Source organism: Mugil cephalus, chromosome 2 (genome assembly GCF_022458985.1).
Source record: "Mugil cephalus isolate CIBA_MC_2020 chromosome 2, CIBA_Mcephalus_1.1, whole genome shotgun sequence".
NCBI lineage: Eukaryota > Metazoa > Chordata > Actinopteri > Mugiliformes > Mugilidae > Mugil > Mugil cephalus.
The window spans coordinates 25,587,156-25,609,035 of NC_061771.1; the positions used below are offsets into that span (position 1 = coordinate 25,587,156).

The 21,880-nt window shown below is 40.6% G+C and overlaps 1 long non-coding RNA gene across 1 annotated transcript; it reads right to left on the minus strand.

Annotated features, from left to right (window-relative positions):
* Positions 1 to 9,831: 9,831 nt before the first annotated feature.
* LOC125004384 lies at positions 9,832 to 16,139 on the minus strand. Its single transcript, XR_007112327.1, has 2 exons — positions 15,994 to 16,139; positions 9,832 to 11,523 (listed from the first exon to the last, which is right to left on the minus strand). It is a non-coding gene; the product is annotated as an uncharacterized LOC125004384 (long non-coding RNA).
* Between the last annotated feature and the right edge of the window lie 5,741 nt (positions 16,140 to 21,880).

The window sequence follows — 21,880 nt, forward strand, 5'->3', positions numbered from 1 at the left end:
CCACCTTTGCCGATGAACACATTATTGGTTGATTTAACGATTTCATCCGTCTAAGTGGCTGAATAGTCCAGTGACATCTCTAACATCTGTCCAACTTTGAATTATAGCACATCCTTCGTAATTCTTATGTGAAAAGAGGCAGAAAAAAGCAGCAAATCAAAAAAAGTCACAAAAAAGTAAAAAATCTGAGAGAAGTCGATTTGCTCTGGATCAGCATAATCAGAGGGCCTCTGTGTTGAGAATTATGGTAGCTAATTTGTGGTGTAATTTTTACTTTACAAATGACGGACATGGAAGATTCACATGGGATTAAGATCACAGACGACTTCTGTGATTCTTAGAAATTACCGGAGGTCCCAAGATAAAACTAATGCTGTGCAAATAGGGTTAAAGACATTGTGATTGGGGAAATACGTAACTTACGTATCATATCGTTTTATTTGTAATTTAGTTAGTTAACAGCTAGATAGATTGACTACTTTATTCATCCCTGAAGGGAAATTAGGTAACGAGGACGCATTCCGCTCACACTAACAAAGGAATATAGACACATAAGGAAAAATAATCAAATTCAGGCTAAAAGAAAAACCTTTTATTTTCTGCAGTGAAATGTTAAAAAAAGTCAAATTAGACCTGAACAATATGTAAGGGTTTATCAGTAATGAAGGCTATTACATTGACTCCCAAAACATACAGTGCAATGCCTTGTCTTTTACACAATCGGATCAGAATGTAAGGTCTGAACTGAACAGACCCATGGGGTATCAGTTTGAGAAGCAGGGGCAGGGCACAGTCATCCAGAGATAATTATTGTTGTGTAGTGTCAGTGGAGAAATGCTGGGTCTCTCATCTCTAAATGGTTGATGGCAGAAGAGCTAATTAACAGGGAGGCCATGGAATCAAGGAGGAGGGAGGAAGCTGTTCGTGTGACGTTAAAGAGGCCCAGTGTCAAAACACGGAGGCTTAGAAGGGGGTGGGGGGGTTGGGAAGATGACGAGAAGGTGTTATTTTTAGTTTAACCTTGCACGCTTTTTCTGAGTCACAGAGCCGAAGCGAAGGCCAAACGGTTGCTGACAAACTGTCATGCACATTTCAGAGCGTAGTAAAATATACATGATAAACATGCATACATTTAAAGCCAGCTCATTTCTCACCAGCATAACAAGACCACAGTGTCTCCGGAGAATTGATGTTTTGAACATCAGCGCTCTAATTAAAGCAGCAGTGGAAGTTACTTTGCCTTACCTGTACAATGAAGTGGGTCAGCGGGGGGCTTTTGTGCTCCATGCATCACCTAAGGACTCTTTTTACAATTTTAATTAGATATGGGGGTTTCCAATTAGTCGCGCACGGGTGTGTGTGTTTATTTGTGTTTTAGGTTGTTGGTAAAGTGTTCCAACAAAGACGAGGTAATTGCATACATTAGTCAGCCTGAAGTTCCTCGGAGATAATGGTCACCATAACAGCCCACTTTTAAAATCCACCAATTGTGAACTGTGATACGTTCAAATTGAAATTCCCTTGGTGTCAATGTTTGCACAAGTTCGTCAGCTACATGATATCAGTGTGATTGAATCTGACATGAGTAATGAAACGTAATCTGTCTCTCTCTCGACCTCTTCTATTTTTCCATTTCAGTCAATCACTTCACACTAACTTCCATCTCATGCTGTCATGTGGAAAACACAGCACAGCAGTTAGAGCCACAGGACGGCAGTCAGCTGTGACAGAAAAGCCCTGAAATGTGATGTTAAGACCTGAGGTGACTTCTTGAAACACGGGTTGTTATACTTAACTAATGGGTTTTGATTATGAAACGGCAAATGGGTCAGATTGAAAAGCAGGTTGACGGTCTACCTGCAGGGCTTTGCTGCCTGCCGCACCTCCAACAGTGCCTTGTATGTAGGTGTGTTCTTGATGGGCCTCTGCATGGGAATACCTAACTGGGGTCATCAGCTGGGGACTACCTGTCATCAGTCAGTCCGTTTACATGCACAGCTTAATTGAGCTATGAGTTCCTTGTCCCAGTTTACATGCAACGGACGTCCTCCTCCACACTAGGTGGCAATATGTCTTTGCAGGTTGACCTGTTACGTCCTATAATAAACATCTGGAGTCAGACCGGCATTTCAACCATATGGATAATGGCACACCATTTTTAATCTAGGTATTGTTCATGCTATTTATGGTGCAGATAAGATGTGCGCTATCCCTTAGGTGGTTCTTCTACCGGCTCTGTTTACTTTCTTCTTCTGCGACCGGCTTTCTTGGATGTTTTTGTTGTGGTGTCATACACCAGTGCAGCAGTTGTGGAGCATGCACACGTGTGTTGTCCAGTTTAACTCTAATTAAGGTGTATGCATGCCGGAGAAAATCAATTTCCAATCGCATTATCTGGTGTCTTAATCAGATAAAGAGAACGCTGATTTTAGCTGGAGTAACGTGTTTACATGTGTACCTGTTCAGTGTTTCACTCCTTAAACCCCAGTACATTAAACCCCAGTACATACCCTGATGCTGGGGTAGGGATGAGCGATAACTTATTGTTCACTTTTTACCACTAAAAACAATCCCCACAAAGGGAATTTGCCATTTCATGATAAATGTGATAAACACAAGTTGATGAAACAGGCGCACAACGTACTCGACATAGTCGCAGCCGTAGCTCACCTGTGGCTACCAAACAGCTCGTTACTAAAGAACAATAATATGGAACTGGTTTGGTTGTCACGAGGTGAATGTGGAACAAACTTGTTTTATATGCAAGACTTGCAAAAAACATCACAACTAATTTATTCCTTCATCTGAAGTGCAACCACAAACTGGAGTATGACGAGAGCCGGCAAATGAGTCGGGAAAAAGCAGCCACATCCTCCGGTAAATTAAAAGAAAAACTCTCATTCAGCCCATTCCATATGATACGCACTACTTAAACCTGTAGTTAAGAAGCTTAGTTGACTATGCCTACTCTAAGTATCATCTCAGAGCAGTGCTTCACAAAACTGTATAAAATGTGTATACTTCAAGCTTTGTATGCAAATCAATTTGAATTAGAAGCACCTGAATACTGTTAAATGTATATTTTTGACTCATTGTCGCATGTAATCGTGTTGCACTCAGTGGGAACAGTGATGGTTGGCAGGGATTACATTACAGAGGTAGCTGTCAGTCACTCTGTTCTCTGATCTGCTTGTCTGTAATGCAAAGTAAGTTGTTGTTACCTTCCAGATAAAAAAAAAAAAAGAAGAAGCTAATTTTGAAGCAGTTTTATTGAAATCTTATTATATCTGTTGTGTTGGACGCGTCACGCTGGAGACATTGTGGTTCAGATATCAGGGTTAATAACTGCAGTTATTCAGTTGTCTTGAAGGTTACCAACAGTCTGGGTCAACCGTCCCACTCCCAACCCACTCGTGCTACCGTCCTCTGTCTGCACTTTGCACAGTACAGTGCATCATAATGCAACACAACACGACAATTTGTACAAGAAACCGCCGTCACAAGAAAGAAAACCTCATTGCTTTGTGCGTCTAAACCACTAGAAGCTGCTTTGTATGTGTGTGTCAGTGGTCTAATCCTTATTAAACCAGCTCAATTTATGTGACATTCAAGGGAAACAGCGGCCTTCCCAGCAAAACACAACCCCCTGAGGATTACTTGTGTGTTTCGATATAGTACCTGCAAACTTTTAGCGTGTGTTTGTGCATAATTCACATGAAGACATGGTGTGTGCGTGTGTAGCACCATCTCCTCCTCTCCAATAATCACGGGTCTAGATCCCTGTAAGGAAACCTCTTACTTCTGCGCGGCTGTAATGATGTTGCTCTGAACCTTCAAGTCTTTGATAACACATGTCGCTGTATACATGCAAGTATCTAAGTGTCGTGCTCAGCGGAGAGTTTGCATGGGAGAGGGTGTTTCAAAAGAAAAGCGCTGTGCCTCTGTTGTTTGTTAAAAGCGACTTTGACAGGCACCTGCCAACTTCTTTCTAGGAATTTCGCCGGGCTTCTGTTGAAGGTTAATTGCTCGGCTTAAGGCTTCAAAGGGGAGAGACTGGAGGGACTCATTAAAATGGAAAGAACAAGGGAAAACACAAACAGAGTGAGATGAAGGGGAGGGGGAGGGCGAGGCATGGTCAGGAGGACAAAGGCTGTATATTCTCTTGTTTTTTTCGACTTCCAGGACAGAGGGAGTGACTCCGCCAACCCGTGACAAGAAATACGTTACAGGTATCCTGTATAACTTGGAGGGGGAGAAACCCTAATGACTTTTTTCTTTTTGGTTACTGCCTTCCTCAAATCATCTTATCAGCCTTTGCAAGCATAAAAGAACATGACTGTTATCACTGGATTCTGGTCTAAGGTACCACCAACAGAAAGCGTTTAGACACAAAAGCTACACTAAGCCTGCTATGAAATATTTGTGAAATATGTGAGAACATTTAGAGATTATTATAAAGATTTGATCTTGAGCTCAGAGAACACAAGTTTTGGACCAATTTATCTCAGGGAAGACATGAAGTTCATTGCGTTTGGCTGTAGGCAGATCACCGCCTGCGGCCAAACATTCACTCTAAGTGGGACTTTAGTGTTACTGTATGCATCACAATTCCAGAGCAATTTCCCTAGATAATCAGGTCCTGATTGTAAGTGATATCACATACCACTTACCAACAGCTATAGCATGAAAAAAATAAAAATATATATAACCAAACGCCTGAGCAATCATCTACAAGTATCCAAGGATGAGCATGTGTTCTGAAAACAGGTGGTTTATTGTTTAAGCAGACAAAAGGCGCTGCTTCCCCGGTAACAGCCCGGGAAGTGTGGAGCAGATGCAGGGCGTCGTCTGCCATGATTTCGGGGGCCGTGCCTTTGTGTGCGGCTTTTGAGAGTCGGAGAGAGCAGGAGAGTGGGCGACTGAGAGGCATTCATTCATTCTGACGTTTATTTCGGCTGCTCCGCCAGCCTCAGCGGGCAACACGGCGAGATATTTGTCAAGGTAATCAATTTACAATGTGCTAATCATGGCCCTCATTATGGTGTGCTAATGGGAACGTGGCAAAATGCACTCGCGAGTGGTTCCAGGGAGATGTGGAGGGCCAACGTGGCAGCCGTTTCCGAGGCCGTGTGTGGTAAATGGCGGAGGGATATGACGCGATGACTGACTGGGGGAGGACGGCGGCAGGTGTGAAGAACAGTGTGAGTGTGAGTTTTTTCAAATTGTGTGCCTGCTTTTACAGAACCGCATGGGAGTTCACGGGGACGCAAACATCACCGGGCATTACATTAAAACCACCTTCCTTATATTGTGTAGGTCTTCCTATAGTCGTGACTCATCAAAAACATGGACATGGGCCTTCTGAGAAAGTCGAATTTTGAGCATAGCTCGATTAAGCTTTGCATGTAAAGTTTCTAACTTCTCTTGTCAGTGGTTTTAATGTTGTGGCTGATAGTTGTATGTACAAGCATGCTGCGACTGTATGGAAACAAACTCCTGTACAGCTACACTTAAAGAGTAAAGAAACGCTGCAAAGAAATCCGAGTCCTGATCGATACTACAATTAACAGTCACTGGCAGTAACGCACAATGTAAATTAATACAACACCTAACAAACTAGTTGCCATTTTAATAGCAATAATTTAATTTTTTCATCATTCCTCACCATCTTATTATACTTCACCGCGCAACGTAAGTTTTGTGAAAAGCGGTGTATGCTGGAAGAAGTTTTGTTTCCTAACTGCGAAGCTGGAGGTGTGCATGCCCATGTATTTTTTAAGCCTCGCCAAAGCCAAACAAACGTTGACAAAGCATCTCATGAACTTTTAACGGGAACTGTGAGCAAGAAAAGAAATAGAACACCAAACTGATTCCTAGTTGTGTAGTGCCAGTGGTAGTGCAGCGGCTGAACGTGATTGACTACTATGAGTTTGCCTAAACTTTAAAACACAAGCTCAGCTATTCCAACCGGCCACATCAACTTCATTACGGTACTTTGGCTTTGCTTGACTTTTGGGAACTCACAAATAATGACTACAACATTTCCTTGACCCTAGACGTGTTCTGTTCTCTGTTTTCGCAATTCGGCTGCATTTCCCATCGAGCTTTTAATACCATGAGGAAGCCATTGAGAGGAAATGTACATTTGTGTTCAGAATAAAATCTTGAGCCTACTGCCATTGCCACTATAAGAAATTAAGCTATGCATTAAGCTATTTGTGTGTTTCAGCTCTAGCTTATGCAGCTCACTGAAATAAACAAAGATGCTGCATTTTACACACTTCAGAGGACTGTTTAAAAGTCTAAAATGATTAAAGGTGTACCACATTGCAGTTCATTTTGTTAAATTCTATAATTGACAAAACTGCTCATTCCCTGCATGTTAATTACAATTGTAGTTTTTCCTTTTATGCTTCGGGTTACACTGGAAATGTGTTTCATTGTGTGAAACTCTCCACATAAATAAACCCATTGCCGAGTGAGTGACATTTTCAATTCTCATCTCCACTGAGAGACACAACAGGCTCTTTGTTGAACAATAACACAAATGTGATAAAATGTCAGATTTGGTGAGGCAGGGTGCAGCGTTTTCCGTGCCGTCCGTGCTAGCGCTGACACATGATGCAGCTCAGTGATTTCCATTTAAATTTCCCTTTGGTCCTCACACCCATGCCTCCTTTAACTCCTGCTTGTCCCTGGTGGCTCTCTGCAGAAACACTTAATGCATTTGGGAGGTCAGTGCTGTTTTAATAGCCTCTCCACACTTTCACAGAGTCGGCCGAGGGCTAGGTGCTGATGTAGCGGTAACCACATCGGACAGTCGGGGTCCGGTGAGGGGAAGCAGATTGTCCTCCAATCAGGGCTGTGCATCCCTAAATTTCAAACAGCAGTGTCGTGTCTTCATTTCATCAAGAGAAACAACATTTTATTATAATTCCATGTAGAACTGTTCACTTTCTCAACTGAACATCTGCGTCATAATCATTTTTGTCATTCCACCGATGTGAATATTTAAATTTAAGATCGGACAGCAACTTGAGTAACATTTTTGTGCACTGCGTAGTTGTGGGCTGCTGTGGAAAGTTGCACAAGCTTTTGAGAACAGAGACTGTATTAAATACACAATTACTGAATTTAATAAATGTTTTATCTCGTTTCAAAGAGACTCCCCCTGTTTGTAGGTGTCCTGTGAATTTGTTTTGGTCTGTTAGACATTTCCTTCTGTCTAAAATCTTTTGTAAAGATTTGTTTTATTAAATAATGCAGTTTTCATTTGTCATGTTTGCTTGCTAGCAGTCTTATTTACTGTTCACTACTGGACTTGTGTGAAGTCTGACTTCTTTCATGTTGTCATTAAATGCATTGCTATTACTAAAACATCTATTAAATTAAGTTATTATAGCATAAATTTGGGAACTACAGACTCCTTCATGGCCTTTGTAACATTGATGTCACAATGTTAGCTGGAGGCAAAACAGAGGGAAGCTTGAGGCCAACACCATCATCTTGCTGTATTTTTTGTGCCAAAACCAAAAAAGCAAAAACACTAACTTGAAATTTTATTGCATACCAGTCGCTGCCAGTCGTAGACAACTTTGGTTAAATGCGATTAAAAGAAAGGACTGGAGTCAGACAGTCAGCAACAACTCTCTGTTTACAGCACAGACTTCATATCAGGTAAGAGTAATATCTAATGCATCATCATTTTCAGCCTGGGTAACGTTATCGGTTAGACTAAATTGTGACTGAAATAACATTAAGTTAATTACTATTTGGATTATTCTTGATAAACATTAATGCTGATACTAACTGCGAGCTAAAGCAACGTTAGTTGCGTGTTTCAGGTGACCAAGCAGAAATTACATTTACTACGTTACCCTCCACAGTGTGTCATTTACTTCTTGTAATATCTTTGTTGGAGAGGCTTCACTTGATAAAGACAGACCAGACTTCATTCGCAGTCTGTCTGTCTAAAATAAGTCAACTTTTTAAAATAACACGACCTCGGGGAGGAAGTGTATCAGTATATTCTCTAAAATATCAGTTTTCCTTGTCCATTCTTCCCAAAACTGTCTGTTAAAATCTGCCAACATTAGTGATAGGCGGATCGATACTGAAACGATACTTCCGATACCAGGTCTGTATGTTGTAAATCGATACTTTCGATACTTCAGTCATTCTAGGTAATGTAGGAAGACAGTGGAAAAGACTCAAAATTATTGAGTTGTGGCCACACAACAAACCTTGTGAAACACCTCAGGTGAAACCACAACACCGAATAATAACTCAGAATTAAGATGCAAGTTTTCATTTTAATGTAGTCCTTAATAATTAAACTATTTATTTTAATGGTCTTATTATTTTACTTTTTGTAGTGTTTGAAACAGAATTTTCACATATTTTTTGTGATTGTGTCCTCTGTTTGCTTCTGTCGTTGTATTATTATGTATGTAAATTATGTTGTATATTATATTATATTATATTATATTATATTATATTATATTATATTATTGTTGTATATTATTAATATAAGTATCGGATCGCATCGGTATCCCTGATACCAGCCTGAATTTTTCTCAGGATATCGGTGGTGTTGTCACTAATGCTAAACACTGTTCACAAGCTACGTTTTGTTGAGAAGTTTTGCCTCCAGTTAAGCCCTGCCCCTCACAAAACATTACACTTTTTACAAACCTTTTTTAGAAAAGTGTGTCCTATGCCTCTCTATTACCTATTAAGGTTAGGTTTAAGTAAGGGAAAACATACTGGGATCCGAGCCAATGCCTTCTGGATAGGCTATTATCATAAACCCTGACATAGCACCTAATTTAAAAGTGCCAGAGACGTGCTTCTTGGACAATTGTGCTTCTCCAACAAATGTAAATGACAGTTAATCGAAATCCCTCGCCAGCTTCTCACTTATCAATACTAACAGCATCAAATGACTGGAGTTGTAGTCGGTTCTGAAGCAACTGATGGACGTGACTGAGGCTGTGAACGTGGTTTATAGAAGTCTACACCTTCCAGGCTATAAGCAGTGTGTAGTGATAAGGACCACCTAATTACTTTTAGAAATAGCGGGGAGCTTATGCAGAGAGAAGAGTGAATGAGTCTTTTCCTTTGTGCATATAAACTAACATCCAAAGACAAAAAGACAACATCTTCTGTTGTTTGATAGAACTGATCACAGGCGTGGTTTTACATTGTTAAAAAATGGATGTGCTGCTTTTGGTTGGAAAATGCACTGTTGTTTCAGACAGTATTAATGTATAAAAACATAAAAATTCTGCCCCTATTCGCTCTGTTCCTCTGTACACTTGCACATGCTCTCAGTATTAATGCATCCTTTCATTTCCCTGACTGGGAAGCAAATTGGGAGAGCGTGTGAACACAAAAAAAGTTTATGATTGTTATTAAGTCCCATTAATTCCAATTTAAAGCTACTTCCCCCATTCAAGCCAGCTGTTTGTTTCTTTCCTTCTGACGCTTAGTCTTCAGTTCGACAACATACTGCAGTGAAGCGTCAGAGCCATTTAAAGTTCTTTGTTTTGTTTCATGCACGTATAAATTCTATGGTTTTAATTAGCACGAGACATGCAGCGGTATCAAAATAGATTCACAAATCGGCCTTCAAAACTAATTGTTTGGACATTTTTCCTTGGGAGTTGCCATGGCAAACATGCCAGGGATACACTTTTTTTTTTGCCGTGGTTGTTGTTGCAGTTTTTTTCTGTGAGGACGGACTAATTTCCCCTGACACAAATACACTGACGTCCAGTTCATCGTGTGGTGAAAACGAATGCATTCGTACATAGAAACCTGCACTACATCTTAGTTTCACGAAGCTTATGGTATTTATTTCACATCATGCTTGCAGAGCTGTTGATACAACTGTGTTTTCACTTAGAAGGCTGTGGTTTGCAGTGCTATTGAACCGTATTGTGTTCTACCGACATATCCATATATTCCTGGGGGCGCTGGTATACTGTAGCAGCGATTATGGATTTGACTTCTGGTGAGACACTGAAAGTAGCAGTGAGCCATTGATTGGTAGCGGGTTTCGTTTCCCATAGCAGTTTATTTGTACGTTTGACTGTTTTAAAGTGTCAAAAGAACATCAACGAATATGATTTCATGTGGAAGACACTGTAGTATTTGTCAGCAAACAACATGTACTGTTACCTTTGTCTGGACAGTTAAAACGTAACGTGCGTTTGGACTGCTGGTCAATATTAACCTAAAAATGTTATCATTTCAGCACAGATACAACAAAACGTTCAATGGCGCAGCATTTTAATCTTAATCAAAATAATAAACGCGACCAACCTTATTGTACTCATATACCTCAAATTGTTCATTGAGTTAAGAAAGTAGCTAAAAATGCTACTGTATGTTATCTTTGGCCGCTTTTTCATGTCATCTTCCCGGCCCTCTGTATTAGTAGGCAGCGACATTGTAACGTTGTCACTTTTGTGCTGCGACAGCTGGTGTTTTCACACGGCTCACTCATATAAAGTGGATTCATCGCGAACAGTTAACATGTAAAGAAACACCGGTTCGACACTGCACCTTTTTCAAGTCCTCTGGTTCTGCCACTTTGTTGTTGTGAACTTTCCTTCTTCACCACACCTCACAGTGACGCAGTTGGACTGTGCATGTTTAGAAGCTCTACATTGAAAATGGTGTAGCGTTCAGTGTAGCGTTCCCAACGCTATGGAATCAAATACACCGGTATGCCGGTATATTAAAAATTCATAAAATAACAAAAAAGACCTACAAATTGACCGGCATTGGGGTTGAACTGGTATACCCAGCCCTAGTGACCTAGGCTAAATAATAGAAACACTTTTGTGTTCAATCACTCAATCCAGTTGAACAGCACCACAACTACAACCTCCAAAACAGGTGGTGGTGGTGGTGGTGTTGTTGGGGATAAAGACCAGGAGGATTTGTGTAAACGTCCTCCTGCAGCTCCTGACCCTCTCCACCGTTGCATCACTCCCTCTGATTGACTCCCATGGTCTGTTTTCCACCTGTAACCTTCTCTCACTTGACTATTTTCTCTTGCCTAGTACCTTTTGATCTTCTTCCTTTGCAGTATACCATTCCTCCAATTCGCTGGGCGGGGACATGCTTGACGCCTAATCATCTTCATTACCGCTCTCTCACGCCGTCTTTGTTCTGTGCCGTTTGCCCTCTGATTCCCGGGCCCTTCGTCGGCTGCATCTTCTCTCCTGTTCCCCCTCCTCCCCCCCTCCGCTCCTTCCCCCACTTCTAGACCTTGTGGCTGTGAGCTGTTCATGTTTGTCAGATCCATTAAGAATAAGGCGCAGCAGAGGACGAGGGGAACCACCCCAGCGTTTGACCCGCTTTGCCCTACCCGTCACCAGGCGGCCCTGGCAGAGCCCTCTGGGAGGGTCTGGATGTCTGACTGGATCCTCGTGGCGTAAGCTTGCTCAGACAGTAATTGGATGGCTCCGAGCCCCATGTTGGGGCTCTCTCCTGACAGCTAGTGGGTGGATGCTGCACACCAATTAGAAAAACAGAGACACACAGAGAGAGAGAGAGAGAGAGAGAGAGAGAGAAAGAGAGGCACTGAGTTTCTGTGATTACATGAGAAAGTGAGACTCGCTGAAATAGCGAGAAGACGAGGGAGTACAGTTTGTACTTTTACCCTTCCAAATCTATGCGTGTTGATTGCCATAAGTGAGAGAGTGACAAACACAAAGGAGAAACACACACACACAAACACGCACATACACACAAAAATCACTTCCCCTGTATTTCTCTACAGGGCTGTAAAGTTCCCTCTAAATACAGTATGTTTTCTCACTAAGGACCTTGTCAGCAAAGCTCACAGGCAGATGAATTTTCTGCTAAGAAAAGAAAGAAGGAACAGCTTAAGCCCTATTTGGACTGGATAAGTATCACCCGCGGATTGCGTGAGATTAGAAATTACCCACCTATGTCTGTGTTTTGTGTATGTATATCTATACTAGGGGCATGCACACCATCCAGTATCTGTTTTCTAATAATATTCAAAATAGGTATAAAAATCCATTTCTTTGACTTACACTTCTAATTTAGGATATGTAATTGTAAAATTCTTTAATTAGCCATTATAATAATTCTGAATGCGTATACAGTATTCGTTGATGTTTTGCATTAAATGCAGCTAACAGAGGGGATTTATTGTGACTGGAAGGGGCAGAACGTGACTGTGATGATGATTTGGTGCTTGTAGGAGACAATAGAGGTTACTGTGGCTCAGTAGGTAGAGAGGTTAGCGGTTCAATACTCGAAATGTGCCACATTCAAGACACTGAAAATCTGACTGTAAATTGCTTCGAGTACCAGTAGGTAGAAAAGTCTACATGAAAGTAAGACCATTATCAATGGACAATATTCCGAAGTACTGAGCTAACGTGAGAGAATCTGACTGCAGACGTCTCAATACTTATATAATGTAACAGAATAATCTCCTGGTCAAACTCTAGTTCTACTAGTGATGCAGTTAAGTCGTGTTTCGTCCAGTCACAACCTCCTTTGTTACAGAGTCAAGACTTTTCACCCTGACTCCTGAATGTCACTCAATCGGACGCACAAATATTAGAAATAGGTATTTGTGTAAAACTCATTCTTTGTGCCTTTGCCTTACCGTAAGCTACCTGATTAACAGTATTCAAATCAACTCCACATTTACTGATGTAAAAAACACATTAACACTTGACTGAATAAGGTCCAACACGTCAGAATCTTTCTGCTACGCATCTAGTCCATCTCATCATCCTCCCTGATTTAATTTGTGGTTTTGGGCTTTATTTTTTTCTGTGAATGACTCAGCGACGTCTCGACTTTGCCCCCTAATAACTGTCAAAGATTTGATTTATAGCACATCTTCCATAATTCTGAAGTTAGAAGAGGCAGAAAAAAGGCCGTAAATTCAACAGTTCGATTGCAGGGCCTCTGTGTTAGCAGAAAAAAGAATAGTTAATATGTGGTGTAAATTTTACTTTACAAATTACAGATGTGGCCGATTTCCACGGGATTAAGATTACAAACAGCCCACGCAGTTATTACAAATGATTAGAGGTACCCAGGTTAAAATAGTCCGAATCAAATAAGGCTTTAGACGAGGAAAAAACATTCCCCAAAAATCAACACTGTGTTAGTATTAATATGATTATGTATAGTATACACAGATGTAAATTTCTAACCACAAAGGACTGAACTGAACTGCAATGAACAGTTTATTAAATCTAAGACATTTATGAGGATTCAAATTAAAAATTAACATTTTGCAAAGATCCTCATTGGTTTCGTGGGTGAAATGAAACCATTATAAAATGCTCATAAAATACTAAATATGCACATATTACACAGCCCTTGCAGCCAAAATGTGTCTTTTGGTGCTAACTAGCATAAATATACAGAATATACAGAACATGCAGTACGGGCATATTATGTGGCAGCTTAATTTACATTCTACAAAGAGCTGAATTCTACACCAACCAGTGTGAAGAACACGTGCATTTTCTGTCACAGGTAATGAAGATGAAGTGAGCTAAGACAAAAGAAAGCTATTAATGAACAACAACCACACTAGGAGGAGGTTAGAGTTTGTGAATGGGTCAAAAACCTCTTTTACAAGAGTGCCCCCTAACCCTAAGTTATTACAGTTTTGAATAGGAACCAAGATTTATACTATTCAAAGCACTCAAAACCATGCTTTTTTCATTTAACCCAACCAAAGTCTGATTGTTACTGTCTGATTATATGAGTAACAGATATTTCTTTGTAGACTTAAGGACCGCGGGACTAGCTGGTGTAACCTACGTACGTAGCCTAGGCTGTGTTTCATCTTTACTAATCCAAAAGAATAAATTAAAAAATTGCGTAAATGGAGGAGCAGCCAGAAATACTAAAGCAGGAATACACTACTACCAAGTGGGCCAGTCAGCCCTTGTGGTTTCTGGGGAGGTGCACATTAGTCTACGACATTAGGGTCTGGGCTGTCGACATAGCGTCGACGTAGGGCTCAAATTGACGCAAACCGACCATAAGCTTTGTGTAATCCCTGAGGTAACTCGGTTATCAAGATGACAACATTTGCAGACACAAAACATTAAAATGTTGACTCCTGCAAATGAAGCACCATGCAGGTGAAACACAGACAGTAAAGTTCTGGTGCAGAGTATATTTTGCCCCTGAGGACATTGTTCTAAGTGGAAAGATACTTTGCCGGGTACAAACGCACTCACTTAAAGTTCCTCCCTGCAGACTCGCTGTTTTCTGTCTCCGAGTACCTGAGCTTCAAGGCAGAGGAACACTGAAACGTTTTTATTTTGGCGCGCACTAGAAGATAAGTACAGTCGCACATGTCATGCAGCCGCTGTAATTGATTAGAGTCCCTGTTTTTGCGCTCTCTTGTCCCCTCTGTGTATTACTCATGTGAATCATAAGTCAGTAGATGTTTTTTTTCTGATGTGAAGATCAACCCGACTTCATTCAGTAGTATGAGATGTTACGTCATTGTGTACTTTTCTTATTGAGAATTGGTCTCGATACGTGACAAATATACATTCAAACTTGTTTTGATAAATGACAACATTTGGGACAACAAAACTACTTAACATGCCTGCATACAAACTGAAATTGCACATATTTTTTACATTATACAACTAAAGGCACATATTTATTTTATGTGTTGTCTTTGCATACATACCATGCTTCCATGTCGTGGGTGACCTTTTACCATCCAGAGCTTCCCTGCCCTCACTGCCCTCACACTCACCACAAACAGAGAAGCTTTAACACCCCCTAGAGGTGCAAAGTCCTCACATCGTTTACATGAAAGGATTTGTTTCTTTCATCATGGACATGTGAACCATGCCATTTAGAGACTGCCTGGCCAAGATATGCTGATTTTCCCAGAAGAGACACTTGGCCATCAACTTTGACGTCACATTGCTAACGTACGATCTAAAAGATTAAAAGTCCTTGCCATAATTATTTCATCCATTGCTCTTCAGGTGTCTTCCATGTTAAGGTTCACACTTTCAGTGCTTGGGCCCTGAATAAATAAGTAAAATAAACATTTAAAAATGGTACCCTCCAAATATAATGCCCAATTAGCCAGCGGGCAGGGCCGACCATGAGCTGAAATAATTCATAAAAGACCTCAATTTTTGATTACATTTAGAGAAGGTCTGTCTTCTGATAGGTCATAACATTCGTGAACCACAGAGAGATAGATGGAGCTTTTGATGGTTAAAAAGAAAATGAAAAAAAGAAAAAAGAATGATGGACGTCTAGCCAGAAAAATATTGAAGGATCGTACGTTTTTAAGTTGGTAATGTGAAAAGGGTTAGCTGAAGTCGTTAAAATTGTAATATACAGGTAAATTTTTAAGTGAGTGCCTAAAACCACAGACAGCACATTTGGATTTGGTGGCAGTAATGAAACCACAGCAATCTCTGTAATTTAAAAAAAAAAAAAAAAAAATCAGTATTTTATACTGTATGTGCTGCAGGAGCTCTTGTCATTGCACAAAATGTAAACTGCCCAGTAATATACTCAAGTTTGGTCAGAATTGTAAGTGGAAAAAAAAGGAAAATATAGTCTTGTTCATATTAACTGGCGTCATGTTCCGAATAATTTAAGGTGTTAACATCAATGATTGACAAGATTCTAAAAATTAAACTGAGATTTTCACACAAGCATCATTTAAATGTGTCCTGTTGGTGCCAAAACCCGGCAGAGGACAGGTGGTATTTTATAAATGGTGAATTCCAAGAGAGGGAACAAGCCCATTACACATGGTGCGCTCACATTCATTTAAAAACGCAGTGAAAAGAACATTAAGTCCTAACATTTTAATTTGATGTGCAAATAACTGAGGGATATGAAGATGCGGTGTCAGCTCCAGTCCTGCATCCTGCCTGTGAATCCAGTTTGTAACTTAACTTAACTGATTGAGATTATTCTTCTAACCGTGGCCAAAAGGATTTGGTTCACTGCAACTTTTTTCCTCCTTATCCCACCATTGGAGATTCACAGGTTGATTGAAGTTGGTCTGCCTGCCCAGGATAGTTGGAAAAGTACACAGAACACATAGAAAGACGGAAAAAGGGGGGAAAAGAGATGTTGGATTGAGCAAAAGTAAATTCAATTCTTAATCAAGAAAACTGATAAAAGTCAGAGCACACAATTCTTTTACATTACCAGTGTCACTGACTAAAATCAAGCTGTCTCATGATAATTTCCCAACTAATTTAAGCTGTCATGAGTCATAGTATATAATAGTGTATATACATAGTGTGTATAAAATATGCACTATGTTAAGCCCTTTGATAGACTGGCGACCTGTCCAGGGCATACCCCACCGCTCGCCCAATCACAGCGGGGATAAAGCGGTTACAGAAAATGAATGAATGAGTTGGTAAGTTTGAGCTTGTCATTTGAGTTGGAGAGCAGAGGGTCGCAGTAAACAACATGTCACTGGCAGCAGAGCGAGCAAGTGAGTGGCTGTGGCTAAGGAGGGAACATGCTAAAGGTAAGGCTAGCTGAGCGGTTTTAGTAGTTAGTAGTAGGGCCAAACTATCGCTTGGTTAAAAGTTAGATGGAGGTGGGTTGCATGGAGGGAGGTGACTCCAGGATGCTGGAACTCACTGTTAAGCCTTCTTGAGGTGTTGTGGGCCTAACTTAATGAAACATTGGTGAATGGAGGCGCCCACTTGAAAATCCCAATGATGTGGCGCATACTCCCTACTGCTGTTGGCTACACTAGTTAGCTGGTGTCTTCTTGTTGGTTGCTAGTTGGTAGCTGACTGCCAGCCTGCTCGTGTTTTTTTTTGCTTTTGTGTTTTTTGGGCTTCCAAATGTGTCTTGCCCTGAATCATGGCACAAGGGAGAAGTGTTGGTTGACATATCCCATCAGCTCTTGCCAAAATTTCTCCCTTCTGTGAGGGTGGTTGAAATGCTGGCATTTCCCACTCACACTTTACTGGGGGACAGGTTTACATGGGCCTACTGCCGTTGGCTAGGCTAGTTAGCTGGTGTCTTCTTGTTGATTTCTAGTTCCTAGCTGACTGCGAGCCCATTGTTTGGTTTCTCAATTGGACTGGGCATCTAAATGTGTTTTGCCTGGGATCTTGGCTCAATTGATTATAACATCTTATCCTGTACAATAATGAATGAAGAATAATCTAAACTGATATGTATGCAATACATATGGATATGAAGATATGTGGCCATACAGATGTATAGATAGCATGTACAGTATATAGTAAGATATTAATATAGGTGATTCTTGTCTGTGGCTTTTAACAGACTTTGTGTTCAATATTCAGCACAAATGATCGAAGTAAAAATGTTATTTTCGAGTCAAATAAGAAGCACAGTTTGATGACTTTGTGACAGCAACAATATGCTTTTAGGCGCTATTATCGTCAGTTTGGAGCAGGCAAAATAAGAACACCCACTCGGTAAGGTTTAAAAAATATATATATATAAACACGATGAAGCACTCAAGTTTATAATCACATAAAAGGAATGTTCATACCCAGCTGAATAAAAAGGTCAGAAGGAGAAGCACTCAGAGCTGTCATCATTCTGCATTATTTTCTGATCTGTGTAATTACTCTTTACTTTTAAGTTTCAGTTATGTGTTAACTATTGTACGTGTGAAGCAGTCGACAGGGTTTTTGCTCTTTCTGTGCACTCGATCAATAGTGCCAAGGACAATATTTGGAGACCGAACCAACCTGCTGTGTATCCCATCCTGACATTTAACCCGTTGACTAGCCACTTTATTGGGCACCTCCGGCTTGTGTTTACCATCAGAACTGCTTTAACTTTTATAGCACAGATTCAACAAGGTGCTGGAATCATTCCAGGATAGCATCACTCACTGCATCATCAGTGTTATGACATGTGCCATTAGAAGATGAACACAGAGTGGTGATAAAAGAATGGACATGGCCAGCAACACTGCTTAGATGGGCTGTGACATTAAAGAGACACTGAGTTGGCGTCTATGGTGCCCTAGGTGTGCCAAGAAAATACATCCAGCATCATTACACCACCACCAGTAGCCTGCATTGTTGATAAAAAAGAAGGATGGGCCCGTGCCTTCATGATGTTAAGGCGAAATTCTGATCCTGACATCTGACTGTAGGAGCAGAATTCAGGGTTCATCGAACCAGGAGACGTTTTTCAAATGTGGTATTGTCCCATTTTGGCGAGCCAGCCAGTTTCATGACCTGAGGCTGTCAGGACGGTCCTCAGCTGCTGTGGCACATCTCCTACAAGGTTTGACATGTGTCAACTCTAAATGAACTCAAAGCAGTCTGGCCATTCTTCTTTGACGTCCGCCGTCAACAAGGCATTTTCATCCAGAGGTCTGTCACTCTGTTGTCTTACAAAATGGTGTGATTGATTCACTTGCCATGCCCTATCAATATGATTTTGTGATCAAGGTAGGTTATTTCACCCACATGAAATGCTACCAACTATACCCTGTCCTTGGCCCCATTCATAACCATTTAAAAATCTTTAAGTATCTAGCCATGTCACACAAAATGTACATACAATTCCATGATATTGCAGTAAACCCTTAGAATGGGTGCGTGAGAGAACCCCATTAGATCAGTACTTTATGAAATATTCAAACCAGCACTCAGGCCATGTGTAAAGGCACTTTTCTTCCTCATTTTGCTACTACGTTTGAACTTCAACAGATCTTTCTGACCACTCTTTAAATGACTTTATGTATTAGTCTACGTTTCGGCTACATGTGTGGCTGATATCTGCTTTATTTACCAGCTGAAAAGGTCTACTGAATATATACACCAATCAGCCACAACATTAAAACCACTAACAGGAGAAGTAAATAACATTGACCACCTTGTGACAACACAATGTTCTGCTGGAAAACTTTTGGACCTGGCAGTCATTTGAGTGGATGTAGACAACCCAAGCCTATAGCATTGAAACTCCTTCATGGCAGCAGCCATCCCCAGCAAAATGCAGCCCGGGAAAGACACACACAAAAACAATTTAGGAACAACTCAAAAAAACATGAACACCACAAGGTTATTGACCTGACCTCTGAATTGTAGATCTACTAGACCCCAAAACAAAACCAAAAAAAAAGGATGGACTTAAGAGTTTTGAGAAGAACCAGCAACAAGTCAAGCAAGTTTCTGTTGGGTTTTTACCCACAGAGTTTGCTATGTAAACCTCAACTTCCCATCTGTCCCTTAGAACTGAAGAACCTACTCAATGTGTTCTCAAAACTCTACAAATCCAGTTGCCTTTTTCTAAACACCTTTTGGATGACCATGACCTGGATGACTGAGAACCTTCACAGACCAGATCCTAATGGGATGCACTGGAACAAACCTAATCCACAGAGGCCCCTCAACCCATAGGACCCAAAGACCCCCGCTAACAACATCCTGTTCCAAGACACTACATCCCTCAAAAGGGCCATGTCAATTCTATGATGAATCACAGCTGCTTAGGAGGCACAAGGGAGACCTACACAATATTAGAAAGGTGGTCATAATATTATACCTGATCGGTGTATGTATCCATGTTGCAAGAACATTTCTCAGGCCACTGCTCTGATGATGTCCTTGTTGTGATGTAAACACCCCAGTGATATTGAACTGGCTCTGGGATGTAAAAAATGATTTATTTTTTTTATATATATATAAATGCACTCTGGATTGTGTGGTGGTGAAGTTTCATACATTTTCATGTTGTGTTTTCCACATATACCAGTGACTGGGAATGTGAACCATAAATCCTGGTTGAACAGAAATTACCCTCCTCTTCATTTGAATTAATGAAGTACCAGTGAAGTTCTGCACATATTTTCACATGCGTGCCATTTCATGGATGTAATCAAAGTGACACATGCACTAGATGCATTTGCTCCATTTCCACATGTAAGGATCTCCACTTTGATCTGAAGCTCGCGCAGCTTTGATGATTAAATCCACGGGTACAGATATGTAACACATGTCAGGATGTTGTTTTTTTGTTTTTTTTCTAAAATAAACAGGATTTTTGAGAAACTTAAAGCCCATGCTGTGTGCCAGCAATTGACTTGAAGGTTTAAATCAAATTGACACGGCGTCATTTTATGCACCAGGCATAAAATGAATAAAAACAACTTGGGATTGGACTCGGAGGCATCACATCAGAGGAAGGTGTAGAGGTGACTGACAATAACACTCACACACAAATGGGTGAAATGTGTGTGTGTCTAACCTGCTTGAGATGAAAATGTAAGCAGCAAGGACAACTCCTCCAGTATTTATACTGTTTCGCTATCAGTCAGCCTGAGCCCTAGGCAGCAGATAGGGAACTTGAAAAAGATGGTGCCTCTTCAAATTACATTCTACAACTGGCAATAATGTTTTGTAATTTTATTATTGGAGCAACTGAAAACTGAAGGTACAGTACTGGCACTGTACTAGAGTAATACAAAGTATGTGTAAAATAATGATAAAAAGCATTTATCTATTGATGTAACAGTCACAACCATAGACTGAAGAAAAATATGGACGACGTATCTCCACTTTCTCCCATTGGCCAAATTGATGCAATTGTTCTGGCCACAGGAGTGGCGGCATCCTGCCAGTTTGGAGCCAGAGTCTGCGCGGTACTGTCTAAGATTGGAGTCACGTCATCATGCTTCAGCTAGCCTCTTTGGTGTTTGCATTTGGTTAAGACACTTTTTTTACTTTAATACTCCCACGGCCTTATGCTGGGAACGCTTCTCAAATTCAATTGTCAACGGCAACAGTCAATTATCGTAATGCTGTTTTTATAGCATCAAATAAATAACTAAAGCGAAACTTCTCAGAATATTGGACACTTGAACTTAAATCAGCATTGCATTAAACATCTAAAATGATTGAAAACTTCCCTGAAAGAAATCGATTTTTCTTCAACAGGGTGTCCGTGACCCCTAGGGAGGCACTGCAGGCAGGTCGCAAAATCTTTGGTTGATTAGACATTTATGTGTGTATATACAAATTTCTTTCTACACACATTAACATGAATCTAGTACATTTTAGCAAAGGGATAGCTTAATATTAAATGCAAAATGATAATAATACTGTATACTTATAAATAGCACTAGACCAAGTTTAATATAGAACACATATTTATAATAGGTAGGGGGTCCCTACTTAATCTCTCCATCAGTTTGGGAAACATTAAAAAACATTAAAGACCCCTGCTTTAGGGTTTTAGTCCAGACCAAGTCTCATCCAGTAGCAAAGAGGGGGTGGAGGTTATCACCTACACTGCAGCCAGTCAGTCACCAGGGGGAGCTCTACTCGCTTTGGCTTCACTTTTGAAGAGCTGTCATGGTGTCCACTTTTCCTACAGTTTATGGCCATAACCCACAGAGATATTTTGTGAACTACTGTGCTGCCTAAGGCTTGGTCGGAAATGTACAGGAACTGTTTTCGATGTTCAACCTCCCCCACGCCACTCCCTTCTCTTTAGCTTCAGCATTAGCTGCTAAGTTCTTCTCACCACTGTTCGAAGCACACTGAGTGTAAGTCAACACAACTGACCAGACACCACCCATTTTATTTGGTGGTGTAATTACAAAGCAATGATGACACACCAGCACCCAAGTATAAATCATTTCACTGGTGTAGCCTTCTACTGCACAGCATAGGGGATGTATAAAGTTTCACAGTTTTCCAAGCTAAACATGCTAATACTGTCAGCCAACACAATATTACGGTCAGGTTCATCTTGGTCATTATATTATGTATTCCTAGTTCCTAGGATTTCACGTGATTCAATTTAATAAAAAGTGATTGGAGAGAAGATTAAGGTTTATTAGCTA